The following is a 19,093-nucleotide window of genomic DNA, read 5'->3' as shown; positions in this document are numbered from 1 at the left end:
GTCCTGGGCAGAATTAATGTTTAGGGGGATAATGATTGCCAGAAGCTTGAACAACTCGAAGCGACCAAACAATTGATCACACAGTCAGCCATGGCCATAAACTGATATGTTGTTGGCCAATCCTAGGAGCATCCTCATCCTATCCGCAGCATCACCCTACAACCATGCAGGTCCATACCTTTCCTGCAGCGGCAAGATACGGCGGAGAAGAAAATCTGCCCCACATGCTCGATGGTTAACCCGACAGTCTTCAAACGGGTAATCTTGTTGATTGCCGGGCACAGCCTATCCTCAGTGAGGCCTTTGGCACTCCATGCCTTACCGCGCTCAACACATTGCTTCCGTGCTTCGCAATACTCGGGGGCTTCCTCATCTTGAATCCAGGATCAATCCCATCTCCATTGATCCCACCTCTCATGCTAGTACCCAGGGATGCAATCCCAGATCATCCTCACCACGCGCGGCATCTAGCTAATGATTCCGGAGCGGTGGCCTTTGTTCTCCACCTGCGGAACGAAATAATGACGGAACAGATCCACATTGGGTTTAACTACGACGAAATTCTCACACAAATGCACGAAAATGGCCATGGTCGCCATTGCATTTGGCGTGAAGTCAAAGAGATGGATCCATAGATGTTCATGATTGCCTCGAAGAATTCGGAGAAGGGGTAGCAGAGACCACATATGAAATAAGCACAGAAGAACCGATATGAGTTCGGCGGGTCTTCCTTCCACGCCGCAAGAACTTGGGGCACCCCGTGCCCTTTCGGGATTGGCCTCCCCCACAGATATCCATACCTCGCCTCAAGGACTGGGCCGCTCAAGTTCGAGGGGGTGAAGACGACATCTTCGCTCCGCTTCTTGTTCAGCTCTGCCGCCCTCTTGCTTCCCTCGGCAGCAACCTCCTCCGTCACGATCATCTACTTTCCTTTCTCCGTGGGTTTCTTCCCCATTCCCGTAGTGGAAATGCGGAAGGAAAAGGGATTTGATGGGAAGGGCGACGGCGGATGGGAGAGTGAGAGCAGGAACTGTTGCTTGGCTTGCGGAGGAAGAAGATGGGAGAGCGGGGCAAGAGACAGGTGAACCGTGTCGCTCTGTTTTTCCCTGCTCTTAAGGGGGGACAAGCGGAACAGGGGCACGACGCTTCAGAAAGTTACCGTTTCACCTTAACTGGAATAGTCCCACGACCCCACGAAGTGCAGTAATTGCGGAAAGTGGATGTTGGATTGACTAGTCACCATGGCAAACCGGCATGCACATCCCTCTCCTGCCACGTGTCCGCGCACTGTTTGGGGCCTAACCCAACGTGCCACGCGACATGTGTGGCTCAGGCCCGGGGGCTTATGTCGAGGAAAATAGACAGAGGTATATATTTTCCCATGACTCATGCACGGACAAGCCAAGACCGAGCCAAGATGCACAAGGAACCAAGAGCATCGAAGGATCAACATGTAGATCAGAGGGATCGAGATCAGACCAAAGAAGCAAGACACCATCGGAGGAAAGGCCTCCCATGCTGGACAGGCGAGCCCGGCAAGGGGCGAGGCCACACTCAGAAGCAGGCAACCAAGGCGTCCCGGCAGGGCCTGCCGGGACTCAGGGAGACGGGACCACCTCACCAACCACTCCACCGCGACCTACATCGTCAATCAGTGTAGTGTCGAGCCACAGAGTAACTAAGTGGCAGTCATTCGCCACATGGCAGCCTCTCCCTACAGAAAAAACCCACAGATGACACCCGTCTTGCACGTGTCAAGCGAGCAGGCATGAAGCTGGCAAGATGGCCCGGCAAGCCTTGCTGGGCAACCAATGATGTGACATTGAGCGGTGCATTTAATGTGCCTTGTTAGCCCGCAGAGTTGGGTATGATAGCACTGTTTTCTATCTTATCAGTGCATACTGACTACTTTGCCATTGTGGTAACCCCTTGCCCTATAAAAGGAGGCCCACGGCAACCGTAGAAAGGGTTAGAAGGTTGGATAACTCACACCCCCATACACGCGTAGCTGCTGTCGCCCTGAGGCAACCCCTGCAGGGCAAGTGTACTACACTCCACCACCACCTTTCCACCATCAATCCACCAAAGCAGGAGTAGGGTTTTATGCCTCACGATGGCCCAAACCTGGGTAAAAATGCCCGCGTGATCTCTGCCCTGCTGCCCCACGCTCATTTACTCTTTGTGCAACGCGACGTCCCCCTGCCAAACCAGCAAGGGGCCTCCTGGTCCCATAGGTGGCCGTGGTTTCCCGCGACACGTAGTAGGTGACTATAACTTGCAAGATAGGATCAAGAACACAAATATATTCATGAAAACATAATAGGTTCAGATCTGAAATCATGGCACTCGGGCCTAGTGATAAGCATTAAGCATAGCAAAGTCATAAAGCATCAATCTTAGAACATAGTGGATACTTGGGATCAAACCCTAACAAAACTAACTCGATTACATGGTAAATCTCATCCAACCCATCACCGTCCTGCAAGCCTACGATGGGATTACTCACGCACGGCGGTGAGCATCATGAAATTGGTGATGGAGGATGGTTGGTGATGATGATGGCGACGATTTCCCCTCTGCGGAGTCCAAAACGGACTCTAGGTATGCCCTCCTGAGGAAGAACAGGAGGTGGCGGCGGCTCCGTATCGTAAAACATGATGAATTCTTCTCTCTGGGTTTTTTCTCCCTGAACGTGAATATATGGAGTTGGAGTTGAGGTCGGTGGAGCCTCGTGGGACCCACAATGTCAGAGGGCGCGCCCTCCACCCTTGTGGACAGGGTGTGGGTCCCCTTTGGTTGATTCTTTCATCAATATTTTTTATTTATTCCAAAACTGACCTCCGTGAAGTTTCAGGTCATTCCGAGAACTTTTATTTCTACACAAAAATAACACCATAGCAATTATGCTGAAAACAACGTCAGTCCAGGTTAGTTCCATTCAAATCATGCAAATTAGAGTCCAAAACAAGGGCAAAAGAGTTTGGAAAAGTAGAGACGATGGAGACGTATCAACTCCCCCAAGCTTAACCCATTGCTTGTCTTCAAGCAATTCAGTTGACAAACTGAAAGTCATAAAGAAAAACTTTTACAAACTCTGTTTGATCTTGTTGTTGCAAATATGTACAACCAGCATTCAAGTTTTTAGCCAAGATTATGAACTAACCATGTTCACAATAAGATTTAGGTCTCACATTTATTCATATCAATGGCATAATCAATTAGCGAGTAATAATAATAAATATCGCATAATAATTCTTTTTCAAAACAATCATGATATGATATAACAAAATGGTATCTTGCTAGCCCTTTCCGAGACCGCAAAACATAAATGCAGAGCACCCCTGAAGATCAAGGACTAGCTAGACATTATAATTCATGGTAAAAGAGATCTAGTCATAGTCATACTCAATATAAATTAATAACAATGGATACAAATGATAGTGGTGTTCTCTAACTGGTGATTTTTATAAGAGGATGATGACTCGGCAATAAAACTAAACAGATAGTCCCTTCACAGAGGGAAGTAGGGATTTGCAGAGGTGCCAGAGCTCGAGTTTTTGAAACGGAGATACATAATATTTTGAGCGGTATACTTTCATTGTCAACATAACAACCAAGATATTTCCGTATCTTCCATGCTACATACAATATAGGCGGTTCCCAAATAGAATGGTAAAGTTTATACTCCCCCACCACCAACAAGCACACTCCATGGCTGGTCCGAAACAACGGGTACTGTCCAACTAACAACAGTCCCTGGGGAGTTTTGTTTGCAATTATTTTGATTTTATTTTGAGCATGGGACTGGGCATCCCAGTTACCAGCCATTTTCTCGTGAATGATGAGCGGAGTCCACTCATCATGAGAATAACCCACCTAGCATTGAAGATATTGAAAACCCTAGTTGCTACATGAGCGATTCGAGCATACAAAACAAATTATTATTTGAAGGTATAGAGTTTGGCACATGCAAATTTACTTGGAACGGTAGGTAAATACCGCATAGAGGTAGGTATGGTGGACTCATATGGAACAACTTTGGGTTTATGGAATTGGATGCACAAGCAGTATTCCTGATTTGTACAAGCGACCAACTAGAGAGCGACAACAGTCATAAACATGCATTGAGGTTAACCAACATTGAGTGCAAGCATGAGTAGGATATAAATCACCATGAACATAAATATCGTGGAGGCTATGTTGATTTTGTTTCAACTACATGCGTGAACATGTGCCAAGTCAAGCCACTCGAATCACTCAAAGGAGGATACGATGCTATCATACTACATCACAACCATTTTAAAAGCATATTGGCACATAAGGTAAACCATTATAAACTCCTAGGTAATTAAGCATGGCATGAATAACTATAATCTCGAATTGTCACTGCAAACATGTTTCATTCATAATGGGCTGAATCAGGAATGATGAACTAAGCATATTTACAAAAACAAGATAGGTCGAGTTCATACCAGCTTTTCCTCATCTCAATCATTTCATCATATATCGTCATTATTTCCTTTCACTTGCACAGCCAAACGACATGGATAATAATAATAGTGCATGTGCATTGGACTAAGGTGGCATCTGCAAACATTTATTCAAAGGAGAAGACAAGGTAATATGGGCTCTTTATTAGATCAACAATAATGCATATGAGAGCCACTCAACATTTTCATTGTGCTCTTCTCCTCTCGACCCCCAAAGAAAAGAAAAGAATTTCAAAGAAACACACTGAAATATTTTTGGAGTTTTTGTTTTTCTAAAGAAAATAAAACAAGAACGAGAAATACTATTAACACAGGAAAGCTCCCAACAAGCAAAAGAAGAACGAGAAATATTTTTGGGTTTTCTTTTAATACTACAACTAAATAAGCATGGAAAGTAAACTAAGCAGGAGCTACAACTATTTTTTTGGTTTTTCTCAAAAAAATTCAAACACATAAGAAAAAAGCGAGAAAAAGAAATAAACAAACATGGATAATACAATGGAAAAGTATGAACACCGACAAGTGAAATGAGTGAGTGAACATGAATGTAATGTCGGTGAGAAATACGTACTCCCCCAAGCTTAGGCTTTTGGCCTAAGTTGGTCTACACCCATGGATCAAAGTAGTCCTCTCCGGTGTACTATGGAGGATCCCGGGGGTTCCACTGGTTAGCGAGCTCCTGTGGCTCCCACTGATAAATAGACTCCTGATATGGGTCAGGTGATGTCTCTGGCTCAGGAACTGGGAATCGTATCCCCTCCCAGTATGCATGAATGTCCTCAGGCAAAACGAAGTACCTGCTTGAATGAATATCGAACAAAGTAGGTGCAGGCAAGGTAATAATCTGAAAAGTATCCTCGCTAAATATCAAGTTATAAATGAGTCTCTTTTCCTCATCATAGTGAATAAACTTATGTGCTACCATGCTTTCATAAACTAAGTATATAGTGGGTACCAGTTTCTCCTCTTTCTCCTCGTGCCTAATAGGTATCTCGATGCGTCTAGCAAGACGGGAGGCGAAGATACCTCCGAAAGTAGGACCCTTAGTACAGTTGAGACTCAACCTTTTGGCAACCATATCGCCTAAACTAAAAGTTTTATCACGAAGTAAAGCATGGCGCAAAATGGCAAGGTCAGGAGCACTAAGCCCTCCACTCTCCCCGCGACCAATTAAACATCTCCCAGCAAATAATGAGCAGTAGCGCAAAACAGGAAACTGTAAACTAGCCACTCTCACTTCCGACACCTTTCTCCTTTCCCCTACGGTAACTTCATTAATAAAATCTTCCACATCTCCATGACGTGGTTCCTCGACGCTACCCTCATAAGATAATTTACAAACCTCACAAAAGTCATGAAGCGTCATATCCTTATGCTCATCATATAAGTGAAACTCTACCATGGGTGGTCATCTCCTAGCATGAAAATGAAGTTTTTGCATGAAAGTATTAGTGAGTAGGAGATACCGATCACACTGGTCATGGAGAAAGTCGGTGATGCTTGCATTCTCAGCCAAATGATAGAAATCCTCATAAATTCCGGACGCCTCCAAGAATGCAGCACATGGCCATTCACACGGCCAAATCTCCGCGGCATGAGGAAGATTGTACTTGGGCTTTTCCTTCTCTTCATTTTATTTTTCCTTCGAACCCCAACTCGATGAGCCTCTCAACAATCTCCTCATCATTTTCTTTCTCTGAAAATTTCTAAAAATTTTAGCGACTCGAAATAAAAGTGAACCGAACTCAACAAAATTGATAGTAACTACTCCTACAAGTGTTTAGAGGCTATATCATGCATCAAAACTACTTTGGACCATATAAATTTGACATGCAAGCTCAAGAATAAGGTCGCCACAACAGCAAAAATTTGCAATAAATAAAGCACTAGAACAAAAACTAATTGGACCATTGGAGGAGTCACATACCGAAAAACAATCCCCCAAAGCAGTTTTGCGAATGGAGCTTTGAGCAAGGAGATCGAAAATGGCAGCAAAATGAGCAAGAACACGGGTTTGAGCTACAAGACGATTTTTTCTGGAGGAAGATGAAGTAGATTGGTGCTGGAATAAGTGGAGGGGAGCCACGTGGGACCCACAAGGTAGGGGGCGCGCCCAAGGGGGTAGGGCGTGCCATCCACCCTTGTGGCCCACTGGTGAAGCCCCCTAGTGTGTTCTCAGTGCCATAAATTCTCAAATATTCTATAAAAATCATACTAAATTTTCAGGGCATTTGGAGAACTTTTATTTCCAGGACATTTTTTATTGCACAGATAATTTAGAAAAGAGACAAATAATACTATTTTTTCTTTATTTAATCTAAATAATAGAAAGTAAAAGATAGGTACAGAGAGTTGTGCTTTCTAAATTCAACCATCTCATGCTCATCCAAAGGAATCCATTAACAAGGTTGATCAAGTCTTATTAATAAACTTCTTTCGAATGACATGAAACAGGAGAATTTTTGAATAAAACTAGGTTACCTCAACGGGGATATGCATGCCCCCAACTATAAGAATATCATATTTCTTTTCGACAGTAGGAAGGGGGAATTCAAAACCTCCAATAGTAATAGTTGAAATTTTTCCAATAGAATTGATATTATGAACTTGAGGTTGTTTCTTCGGAAAGTGTACCATATGCTCATTACCATTAACATGAAAAGTGAAATTGCCTTTTTTGCAATCAATAACAGCCCTTGCAGTATTCAAAAAGAGTCTACCAAGGATGATCGGCATACTGTCGTCCTCGGGAATATCAAGAATAACAAAGTCCGTTAAGATAGTAACGTTTGCAACCACAACAGGCACATCCTCACAAATACCGATGGGTACAACAGTTGATTTATCAGCCATTTGCAAAGAAATTTCAGTAGGTGTCAACTTATTCAATTCAAGTCTACGATATAAAGAGAAAGGCATAAAACTAACACCGGATCCAAGATCACATAAAAGCAGTTTTAACATAGTTTCTTTGAATGGAGCATGGTATAGTTGGTACTCCTGGATCTCCAAGTTTCTTTGGTATTCCACCCTTAAAAGTATAATTAGCAAGCATGGTGGAAATTTCAGCTTCCAGTATCTTTCTTCTATTAGTAACAATAACTTTCATATACTTAGCATAAGGAGGCATTTTAAGCATATTAGTCAAACACATACGCAAAAAGATAGGTCTAATCATTTCAGCAAAGCTCTCAAAATCCCCGTTATCCTTTTTCTTGGATGGCTTAGGAGGAAAGGGTATGGGTTTCTGAATCCATGGTTCTCTTCCTCTACCATGTCTCCTAGCAACGAAGTCTCTATTATCATATCATTGATTCTTTGATTGTGGGTTATCAAGATCAACAACAGGTTCTACCTCAACATCATTATCATTACTAGGTTGAGCATTAATATGAACATCATCATTAACATTATCACTAGGTTCATGTTCATCACAAGATTGTGTCTCAGCATCAGAAATAGAAATTTCATTGGGATTCTCAAGTGTATTTATAACAGGTTCACTAGAAGCATACAAAGTCCTATCAGTTTTCTTCTTATTATTATTACTAGGACTAGTTGCATCGGTATTAATTCTCTGAGAATCTTGCTCAACTCTCTTAGGATGTCCCTCAGGATACAAAGGTTCCTGGGTCATTTTACCACCTCTAGTCATAACCCTAACAACATTATCATTATTCTTACTATTCAACTCATTAAGAAAATCATCATGTGGCTTAAGTACTTGTTCTACTTGAGTTGTAACCATGGAATCATGTTTACTAATAAGCTTAAGATCATTAACGGTTCTACTCATATAATCACCCAAGTGGTTAAGCATGTAAGCATTATGTTTCAATTGCCTACTAACATAAGCATTGAAATTTTCTTGTTTAGTAATAAAATTATCAAACTCATCCAAGCATTGACTAGAAGACTTATTATGAGGAATATCACCTTCATCAAATCTATAAAGAGAGTTTACCTCTACTACCTGTGTCAGGTTATCAAGACCATGTATTTCTTCAATAGGCGGTAAATCCTTAACGTCTTTAGCTTAAGTACCTTTTTATTTCATAGATTTATTTGCCTCTTGCATATCTTTAGGACTTAGAAATAGAATACCCATTTTTCAGAATTCGCTTAGGAGTTGGTCGAGGAAGTTTCCAATCATTATCATTGCTCAATATATTATTCAATAGCAATTCAGCTTGCTCGATAGTTATTTCCCCGAAAACACAACCAGCACAACTATCCAGGTGGTCTCTGGAAGCATCGGTTAGTCCATTATAAAAGGTATCAAGTATTTCATTTTTCTTGAGAGGATGATCAGGCAAAGCATTAAGTAATTGGAGAAGCCTCCCCCAAGCTTGTGGGAGACTCTCTTCTACAATTTACACAAAGTTAAATATTTCCCATAAGGCAGATTATTTCTTATGAGCAGGGAAATATTTTTCGGAGAAGTAATAAATCATATCTTGGGGACTACGCACACAACCAGGAGCAAGAGAATTAAACCATAAGTTAGCATCACCCTTTAATGAGAAAGGAAACAACTTAAGAATATAGTAATAGTGAAATTTTTCCTCATGAGGAAATAGGGTGGCTATATCATTCAATTTAGTAAGATGTGCCACAACAGTTTCAGATTCATAACCATAGAAGGGATCAGATTCTACCAAAGTAATTAACTCAGGATCGACAGAGAATTCATTATCCTTATCAGTAACAAATATAGGTGAAGTAGCAAACATAGGGTCATATTGCATTCTAGCATTCAAAGACTTTTCTTTTAGCTTAGTTAACAGTTTCTTAAGATAATCTCTATTATTACAATCAAGAAAGTCTCTAGCAGTTTCCTCATCCATAATATTTAGTTTCAATAATATGATTAGTTTCAGTAATTTCATTCTCTCTAACCCCAGCAAGTTCTTTATCAAAAATTCGCCTAGTGGAATAGTATTATCAAGCACAGTATCATCATAAGCATCATGCATAGCAGAAGTGGCACCATCAATAACATGCGACATATCAGAATCAATAGTGGGTACAGGTATCACAAGTTTACTCAAAACAGAAGGTGAATCAAGTGCAGAGCTAGATGGCAGTTCCTTACCTCTCCTCGTAGTTGAGGGAAAAATATTGGTTCTTTGATCTTTCAAATTCCTCATAGTGATCAATATATATAAATCCCAAGTGACTTAGAGAATAGAGCTATACTCCCCGACAACGGTGCTAGAAAAAGGTGTTGATAACCCACAAGTATAAGGGATCACAACAGTTTTTGAGGGTAGAGTATTCAACCCAAATTTATTGATTCGACACAAGGGGAGCCAAAGAATATTCTCAAGTATTAGCAGCCAAGTTGTCAATTCAACCACACCTGAAAGACTTAATATTTGTAGCAAAGTATTTATTAGCAAAGTAGTATGAAGTATCTGTAATAGTGGCAAAAGTAACAATAGCAGTTTGTAGCAATCGTAACAGTGGCAACGGAAAAGTAACTTAGCAAAGATCAATATGAAATGAGCTCGTAGGCAATGGATCAAAGATGGATAATTATGTCGGATGGCATTCATCATGCAACAGTTATAACATAGGCTGACACGGAACTAGCTCCAATTCATCAATATAATATAGGCATGTATTCCGAATAAAGTCATATGTGCTTATGGAAAAGAACTTGCATGACATCTTTTTTCCTACCCTCCCGTGGCAGCAGGGTCCAATTGGAAACTAAGGGATACTAAAGCCTCCTTTTAATAGAGTACCAGACCAAAGCATTAGCACTTAGTGAATACATGAACTCTTCAAACTACGGTCATCACCGAGAAGTGTCCCGACTATTGTCATTCCGGGGTTGCTGGATCATAACACGTAGTAGGTGACTATAACTTGCAAGATAGGATCAAGAACACAAATATATTCATGACAACATAACAGGTTCAGATCTGAAATCATGGCACTCGGGCCCTAGTGACAAGCATTAAGCATAGCAAAGTTATAGCAACATCAATCTTAGAACATAGTGGACACTAGGAATCAAACCCTAACAAAACTAACTCGATTACATGGTAAATCTCATCAAACCCATCACTGTCCAGTAAGCCTACGATGGGATTACTCATGCATAGTAGTGCACATCATGAAATTGGTGATGTAGGATGGTTGATGATGACGATGGCGACGACTTCCCCTCTTTGGAGCCCAAAATAGACTCCAGATATGCCCTCCCGAGGAAGAACAGGAGTGGCGGCGGCTCCGTATCGTAAAATGCAATGAATCCTTCTCTTTGATTTTTTCTCTCCCCAAACGTGAATATATGGAGTTGGAGTTGAGGTCGGTGGAGCCTCGTGGGACCCACAAGATCAGAGGGCGCGCCCCAGGGGTTTGGCGCGCCCTTCACCCTTGTGGACAGGGTGTGGGTCCCCTTCGGTTGATTCTTTCGCCAATATTTTTTATTTATTCCAAAACTGATCTCCGTGAAGTTTCTGGTCATTACGAGAACTTTTATTTCTGCACAAAAATAACACCGTCGCAATTCTGCTGAAAACAATGCCAGTCCCGGTTAGTTCCATTCAAATCATGCAAATTAGAGTCCAAAACAAGGGAACAAGAGTTTGGCTAAGTAGATACGATGGAGACGTATCATCCTACAGAAAAATTAGTTCACGACAATGGCTGTCGATCCTGCACTTCACGTTCAGCTTTGCAAGCAAGATGAAATAAACATGTGATATTATTATACTCCTTATACTCTAGAATGGTCTGAATCTCTCTCTATTTAATACACTGATAAAATGTGCAAGCATAGCTTCATTATCCACATCTAATCATGCCAGTTTGTAATTCCTGATAATAGTCCTCTACAGAAGTTTTTTCCTTGTCTCAAACGCTACAGTTGTTGAAGTAATTTAGGTTGATAATATGGTGTAACCCAATGAGTACGCATAGCAGTTTTCAAAGCAGCCCAAGTAGTAGGGATATTATTATGATATAATCTACAATGTTCAAATCACCAAACAGAAGCAAAACTAGCGAATTCACAAACAACAACAACAACAACACGTCTATCCTCAGGATATTGTAAGCATGTGAAACATTGTTCAGTTTCTAAATCCCAAGTAAGATATACATCAGGAATGTATCTACCCTCAAGTGGTGCAATATTCAATTTTTAGTTTAGGAATATGGTCATAATCTCGTACCTGAGGTGGTGCTGCAGCCCTACGGTTGTGATTATATGCATGAGGTCAACCTGTTGGTGGTGGTGTCGGTGGTTGCATGTAGTTCTGATTTTGATCAACCTCATCCTTGTAATAGTACTCCACCTCTGCAGTAGCAACAGGAGCTACAGAAGCATCAACAACAGTAGCAGCGGCACCAGAAGTTTGTCCTGGCTCAAGAGGAACACACTGCACTCGCTCTGCTGGATCATGGCATGGAGGTGGTTGTTGATGTTGTTGCAATGGTGTAGCAGATGCAGGTGGTGGTTGTGGTAGACGTGCGAGTACTTCATCGAACTTGACGTCCAACTTGGTGTGAATTGTCTTCTCAAGTTCATCAATCCTCTCTAGTGCCTTTCCAAACCTAGCCATAATGTATTCTACCTGTTGACTCAACATTTGCTAAAATTTATCATGAAGCTCCTTGTTCCTCATGTCCTCCCAGTCAATCTCGTCGGCTTGTGGTCCTTCCATTGATAGCAGCAATCAAAACACACAAGACTACTAGAAAGTGGTGGTGGTGGGGTGTCACAAATCCGTCAAGCAAATCTCAAATTCTTACTAGTTCTTACCTAGCAACAGGTGGTGATTGGCAACCGTTGTAGTCAAAACTCTCAAAGCTTGGACGGAGCGATTGCTAGGTGGTGTGAAACGCATGATGTAGATGTATATGGAGCTGGGAAGGCTTATGATATGGTAGCAAAAAAGTCAGCAATAATCTATTCAGGGATGCAAAGTTCAATAAATGCTCAACAATGGTAATGTGCTGGTCCTAGGCTCTTGATGCCAGAGACGCGAGCCTAGAACACTAACAAAATCACGGTGCTGCATGGAAATAAGGGAAAATCACACTCTGCATTTTTTCGCTCTCTTTTTTGCGCTCCTTTTTTTGCCGGAAATCACTATAACGACAAGTGTCTAAAAAACTCTTCCCAAGTCAAAATAACAGGATAGGCACAAATTTTTTTTGACTATTTTTCGGAAATCAGGGCAGTGACGACCAAAAAGTGCGATAAAAAATCATTATGATGGCATGTGTCTCAAAACACTCAGAAAAGCGTAAAAAACAGGATAGGGGAAAATATTTTCACCAGCCAAAATTTTGGCCTAAAAACTGCCCGGGGGTCTCCACACTTTTTTTGGAAACCTACACAGGCAAGGAAACACGAATCTGAAACTAGATGGATCTCGAAAGCAAACCTAATATGGGATGGACTCGGATTGGTGATGGACAGGTGGTGGTATATGTGGACTCAGATTGGTGGCATGGTATATATGGACTCGGATGGGTGGTGGATATGCGTTGGTATGATATGGCAGCGGTGGTGGTATATGGCAGCGGTGGTAGGATATGGCAGTGGTGGTGGTATATGGCAGCAGCGATGAAGATGGTGCGGCGGCGGTGTGACAAACTGCAATAGAACTCGAAACTCTAAAGGGCTAGACGCTAAGACTAGCAACACGACACGACGATGCAACCGCAAATTCAACAAAGCAAAACCCTAAAAATATTATGCAAAGGCTCAAATTGGTTCGGATATGATGAACTAACCCTTTTTTGGCTTTTCTTGGACTATAGGTATGAAGAATAGACTCGATCTAAACTATAAAAAAACTAGAAAATCTCACCGAGCAACTTGGAAATCTGATACCACTTGATAGAGGCAAAGGTGTCCCGATGTTTCGATGAGATAGCTATCATTCTCTGTGGGAGTCGACCTTCATGATCCGACTACGAACGTGTGAGATGTCGCGTCTTAGCAATCGCTAAACCAACTTCCGAGGGGTTATTGACCACGCCGGATCATGATCAACCTAACCACGAGGGTCTATTTCCTACGAGCAAACAAAGAATAAGAAAGAAACTGAGATTGCAATCAGGATATTGCGAATATAAGAGGAAAACTTTATTGATGAAAGTGGGGTTTTGTGACGTCTTGGTCTGGTCATTGAACACAAACGAAGTATGCGAAGTTGCAGCTAATGCGAACTATTAATCTAAACAAAACCCAAAGTCTAAATGATGCCCTGAGGGCTCTATATATGGAGGAGTAGAGGGGAATTTCGTGAACCCTGGTAGGAGGGGTCCAAAACCAACCCTAACTTTGTTTCCCCACACATATAGACTCTAAAAACAGCCTATACTTAAGTATTTTGAAATTACAAGGGCCTGGCCCAAAAATAAGGTGGCGCAACACCTAAAATAAGCTATGGAAGAAATTTATGAAGGGGCATCTTGTATATTTCATCCATGTCCTTGTAGGTCATCACGGAGGCTTCAAAGTGCTCAAATATGCACTAGAAATGCCATTATGGATCCCTTTTGCGAGCGCCTTCATATCCTTGCTTGATCCTGCTCCAGTGTTCATCCCACTTATCCATGCTAGGCCCTTCATTAGTAATCAACACAAATGTATCCAATTTAGGCAGCATCGTATTCTCATGAACGCTAGAATTTTCACCAGGAAACGAAAGTACCTAGTAATTCAATTGGCATGCACGAGCTCTAGTAATTGGTCCAGTATGTATAGTAGCAGGGGCTATGGGTGTAACAATGGTATTTATTTCTTCATCAACCTCTTTACCTAATTCCACCTCTATAAATTCCCAAATATTCCCAATACATCATGGCGCCACCCTAAATACTTTTTTCGCCGCCACAAGTTTCTTTCCTTCCGTGATCCCATTTGGAGGCCTTTTCCTGCACCCTACCGGAGGGGGAATCGATCATGGAGGGCTCCTACATCAACCTTATTACCCTTTCCATGATGTGTGAGTAGTTTACCACAGACCTCGTGTACATAGCTAGTAGCTAGATGGCTTCTTCTCTCTCTTTGATCTTCAATACAATGCTCTCCTCGATGTTCTTGGAGATCTTTTGATGTAATCTTCTTTTGTGGTGTATCTGTTGGGATCCGATGAATTGTGGGTTTATGATCAGATTATTCATGAATATTAACTGAGTCTTCTCTGAATTATTTTATGCATAATTATCATAACATTGTATTTCTCTCCAATCTATCCTTTTGGTTGGGCCGACTAGATTGATTTATCTTGCAATGGGAGAGATGCTTTGTAATTGGTTGATCTTGTGGTTCTCAATCCCAGTGATAGAAGGGGACATGACACGTATTTGTATTGTTGCCACTAAGGTTAAAAAGATGGAGTTTATTCATATTGCTTGGGTTTACTTTGTCTACATCATGTCATCTTGCTTAAGGAATTACCCCATTTTTCATGAACTTAATACCCTAGATGCATGCTGGATAGCCATCGATGGGTGGAGTAATAGTAGTAGATGCAAGCAGGAGTCGGTCTAATTTTCTCGGACGTGATGCCTATATACATGATCATTGGCTTGAATATCATCATAACTATGCGATGTTCTATCAATTGCCGAACAATAATTTGTTTACCCACCATATGTATTTTGTTCGAGAGAGAAGCCTCTAGTGAAAACTATGGCTCCCAGGTCTACGTTTATCATATATAAAATCCAAAAATACCTTGCTGTAATTTATTTACAGCCATATTTTTCTGTGTATCTATCGCTATCAGATTTGTCCTTGCAAATAACCACCATGCGGATTGACAACCACCTTGATCGCCTTGGGTGCAAGTATTTGGTCTTTTGTGTGCGGGTGCTTGATACGTCTCCAACGTATCAATAATTTTTTATTGTTCCATGCTATTATATTATCAATCTTGGATGTTTTATATGCACTTATATATATATATATATATATATCATTTTTTGTTACTAACTTAGTGCCAAGTGTAGTTGTTGTTTCTTCCTGTTTTTGGTTTTCCAGGAAATCAGTACCAAACGAAGTCCAAATGCCACGAAACTTTTTGAAGATTTTTTTCTAGACATAAGAGACCCTAGATCCTTTGACATTAGGCCAGAAGGCGAAGGAGTAGGCCAGAAGGCACTAGGGCATGCCCTAGTACCTCATGGGCCCCTCATTCCTCCGTTTAACATAATTTCACCTTATAAATTCTCTAAAATTAGGATAGCAACAGAGAGCCACCCAAAATACTTTTCCGCAGCCGCAAGTCTCTGTTCTTGCGAGATCCCATCTGGAGGCCTTTTCTGGTACTCTCCCGGAGGGGGAATCAATCAAGGAGGGCCTCTACATCAGCCTTGCTGCCCTTCCAACAATGTGTGAGTAGTTTACCACAGACCTACGGGTCCATAGCTAGTAGCTAGATGGCTTCTTCACTCTCTTTGATCTTCAATGCAATGTTCTCCTCGACGTTCTTGGAGATCTATTCGATGTAATCTTCTTTTGTGGTGTGTTTCTGGTGATCCGGTGAATTGTGGGTTTACGATCAGATTATCTCTGAATATTATTTGAGTCTTCTTTAAACTCTTTTATGCATGATTATTATAGCTTTGTATTTCTCTCCGATCAACCCGATTGGTTTGTCCAACTAGATTGATTTATCATGCAATGGGAGAGTTGCTCTGTAGTGGGTTGAATCTTGCGGTGCTCTATATCCCAATGATAGAAAAGGACAAGACACGCATTTTTATTGTTGTCATTAAGGGAAAAATGATGGGATTTACTTTGTCTATATCATGTCATCTTGCTTAAGGTGTACTTCGTTCTTTATGAACTTAATACTCTTGATGCATGCTGGATAGCGGTCGATTTGTGGAGTAATAATACTAGATGCAGACAAGAGTCGGTCTACTTGTCTTGGACGTGATGCCTATATACATGATCATTGCCTTGGATATCATCATAACTATGTGGTTTTCTATTAGTTGCCCAACAATAATTTGTTTACCCATCGTAAGCTTTTTGTTCAAGAGAGAAGCCTCTCATGAAAATTATGGCCCCCAGTCTATCTTTATCATATATTAAAATCCACAAATACCTTGCTACAATTTCTTTACCATTATGTTATTTGTGTTTTTGTTTATCTATCTAACACTACAAGATTTTATCCTTGCAAATTAACCGCCAAGGGATTGACAAGACCTTGTTTGCGTCGGGTGCAAGTATTTGTTATTTTGTGTGTCGGTGTTGTTCACGAGGTCTTGCATGGTTCTCCTACTAGATTGATAACCTTGGTTCTTAACTGAGGGAAATAATTATCTCTACTGTACTGCATCTACTATTATTACTCCACACATCGCATAAACTTTCATCTCCTTGCATTTACTTTCATTTGCCATTTGTCTCTCGTTTTCATCTCCCCCACTTCTAAAACGATTTCACAAAAACACAAAAGTATTTTTTGTTTGCCTTTTTGCGGGTTCACTTGTTTGCTTGCTTCACCGTTATGGTTAGTTCCTTATTACATGTACCCTTGAAAATGAGGTTGTCAATTATAAGCAAAGGGGAGGGGAGAATTTGAAAGATGCTTGGTATAGGATTTTCGATGCTCAAAATAGATCAACTCGTAAGCAATCTACTACCGTTCTTCTTTGGAATTTTTACCTGGGTGTTACTACTTGGTATAGATTTGTGCTAGATACCATTATCGGAGGAAATTTCTTGAGTAGTCACCCTATGGATGCTTTCAATGCTATGGTAAATTTAGTGGGATCACCACCTATCATTATTAATGAAACACCATTAACTTTAGAGCATGTTAGGCAAAGGCTAGAGGCTATTGAGAATAAAATGCCGACCGTAGAGTATATTGAAAATTTTGATAAAAGATTCATAATCATATTACTCAATTCGGTTCAAAGGTAGGAGCCACTTTTAAGATGCTAAAAGAAAAGGAACCAATAATTAATGAGAGGATGGACCAAAGCCCCGCTAGTATCGATAAGTTGGAAGAAATTATTAATAATTTAGGTTCCGCTTTTTCTCTCGTTGAAACTATTGAAAAGACTCCTCCTAGTAAGAATTGCAAGCTTATGTATGTTCCTAAGAACAAGGGTGCCACGTCTACCAATGAAAGTGTCGATCTTAAAATGATTAGTGTCGACCCCAATTTCATTGATTTAATAAAGGAGCCTATGTATGAGAATAGATTTCTCAACTTTATACCTAGGAGTGCGATTGTTAAAAATATGTATGCTAAACCTCCTAGGAAGCATGGATGTGTGATTAAGGAATTGGATATGAAGGATTAAAACATTTGAAACTATGCATTACTCCTAGCTAGGGGCGTACAACGATAGCGCTTGTGGGGAGGCAACCCAAAAGTTATCTTTATTTTTCTTATTTCTTTTCTGGGGTTTTTTGTGCACACAATTATGCTACTGTTATGGTTGTGTTTTTGTGTTTAAATTAGTGTTTGTTCCAAGTAAATCCTTTGGGATGATTTGGATGATAGTTGCTTTGATTCTGTGAGAAAGCAGAAACTTTTGCACCCAATAGCCGAATTTTTTAGATTCACTCAATATGATAAAATTCTGAATATTTTAAGAAGATTGATATACAAATTTCCCACGTTCTCCTAATTTTTCAGAAATTTTGGAGTTAAAAAAGTATGGTCATTGTCCAGTTCATTTCAAACCATTCTATTTTTGACATATTTTATTTCTGTTGCATTGTTTGCTTGTTTTAAAGAACCTATGGATTGTATCGGGGGGTATAAGTCATGGTGAAGTTAGAATACAGTAGGTATTATGCAATAATAAAATATGAATAGGTTTACAACATTACCTAAAATTTATGATTTGCTTGTTATACTAATGGATCTCACGAGTTTTTCGTTGAGTTTTGTGTGCTGAAGTTTTCAAGTTTTTTGAGTGAGATCATGATGGATGAGGAATAAGGAGTGGAAAGACCCTAAGCTTGGGGATGCCCAAGGCACCCCAAGGTAATATTCAAGGACACCAAGATTCTAAGCTTGGGGATGCCCCAGATGGAATCCCCTCTTTGTTCTACCAACCGTCGGTAAATTATTGGATCTATATTTTAATTCATCACATGATATGAGTTTTGCTTGGAGCGTCGTGTACCATATGAGTCTTTGATTTGTTTGATTTTTAGTTTGTCACAATCATCTTTGATGAACACACCTTTTTGAGAGGGACACACATTATTCGTGATTTGTTAGAATACTCTACGTGCTTCACTTATTGATACGTCTCCAATGTATCTATAATTTTTGATTATTCCATGCTGTTATATTATCAATCTTGGATATTTTATAATCATTTTATATCATTATTTGCTACTAACCTATTGACATAGTGCCAAGTGCCAGTTCCTGTTTTTTCTATGTTTTTTACATCACAGAAAATCAATATCAGACGGAGTCTAAATGCCACGAAACTTTACGGAGATTCTTTATGGACCAGAAGGAACATGTTGGGCCATGGTTGCACCTGGGGGGAGTCCCGAGGAGGGGACAACCCACCAGGGCGCGCCAGGAGGCCCAGGTGCGCTCTGGTGGGTTGTGCCCTCCTCGGGTGCATCCCGGACC

This window comes from Triticum aestivum, chromosome 2A (assembly GCF_018294505.1).
Source record: "Triticum aestivum cultivar Chinese Spring chromosome 2A, IWGSC CS RefSeq v2.1, whole genome shotgun sequence".
NCBI classification, from domain to species: domain Eukaryota; kingdom Viridiplantae; phylum Streptophyta; class Magnoliopsida; order Poales; family Poaceae; genus Triticum; species Triticum aestivum.
The sequence above is the reverse complement of the archived record's forward strand: the minus strand, read 5'-3'. Positions refer to the sequence as shown.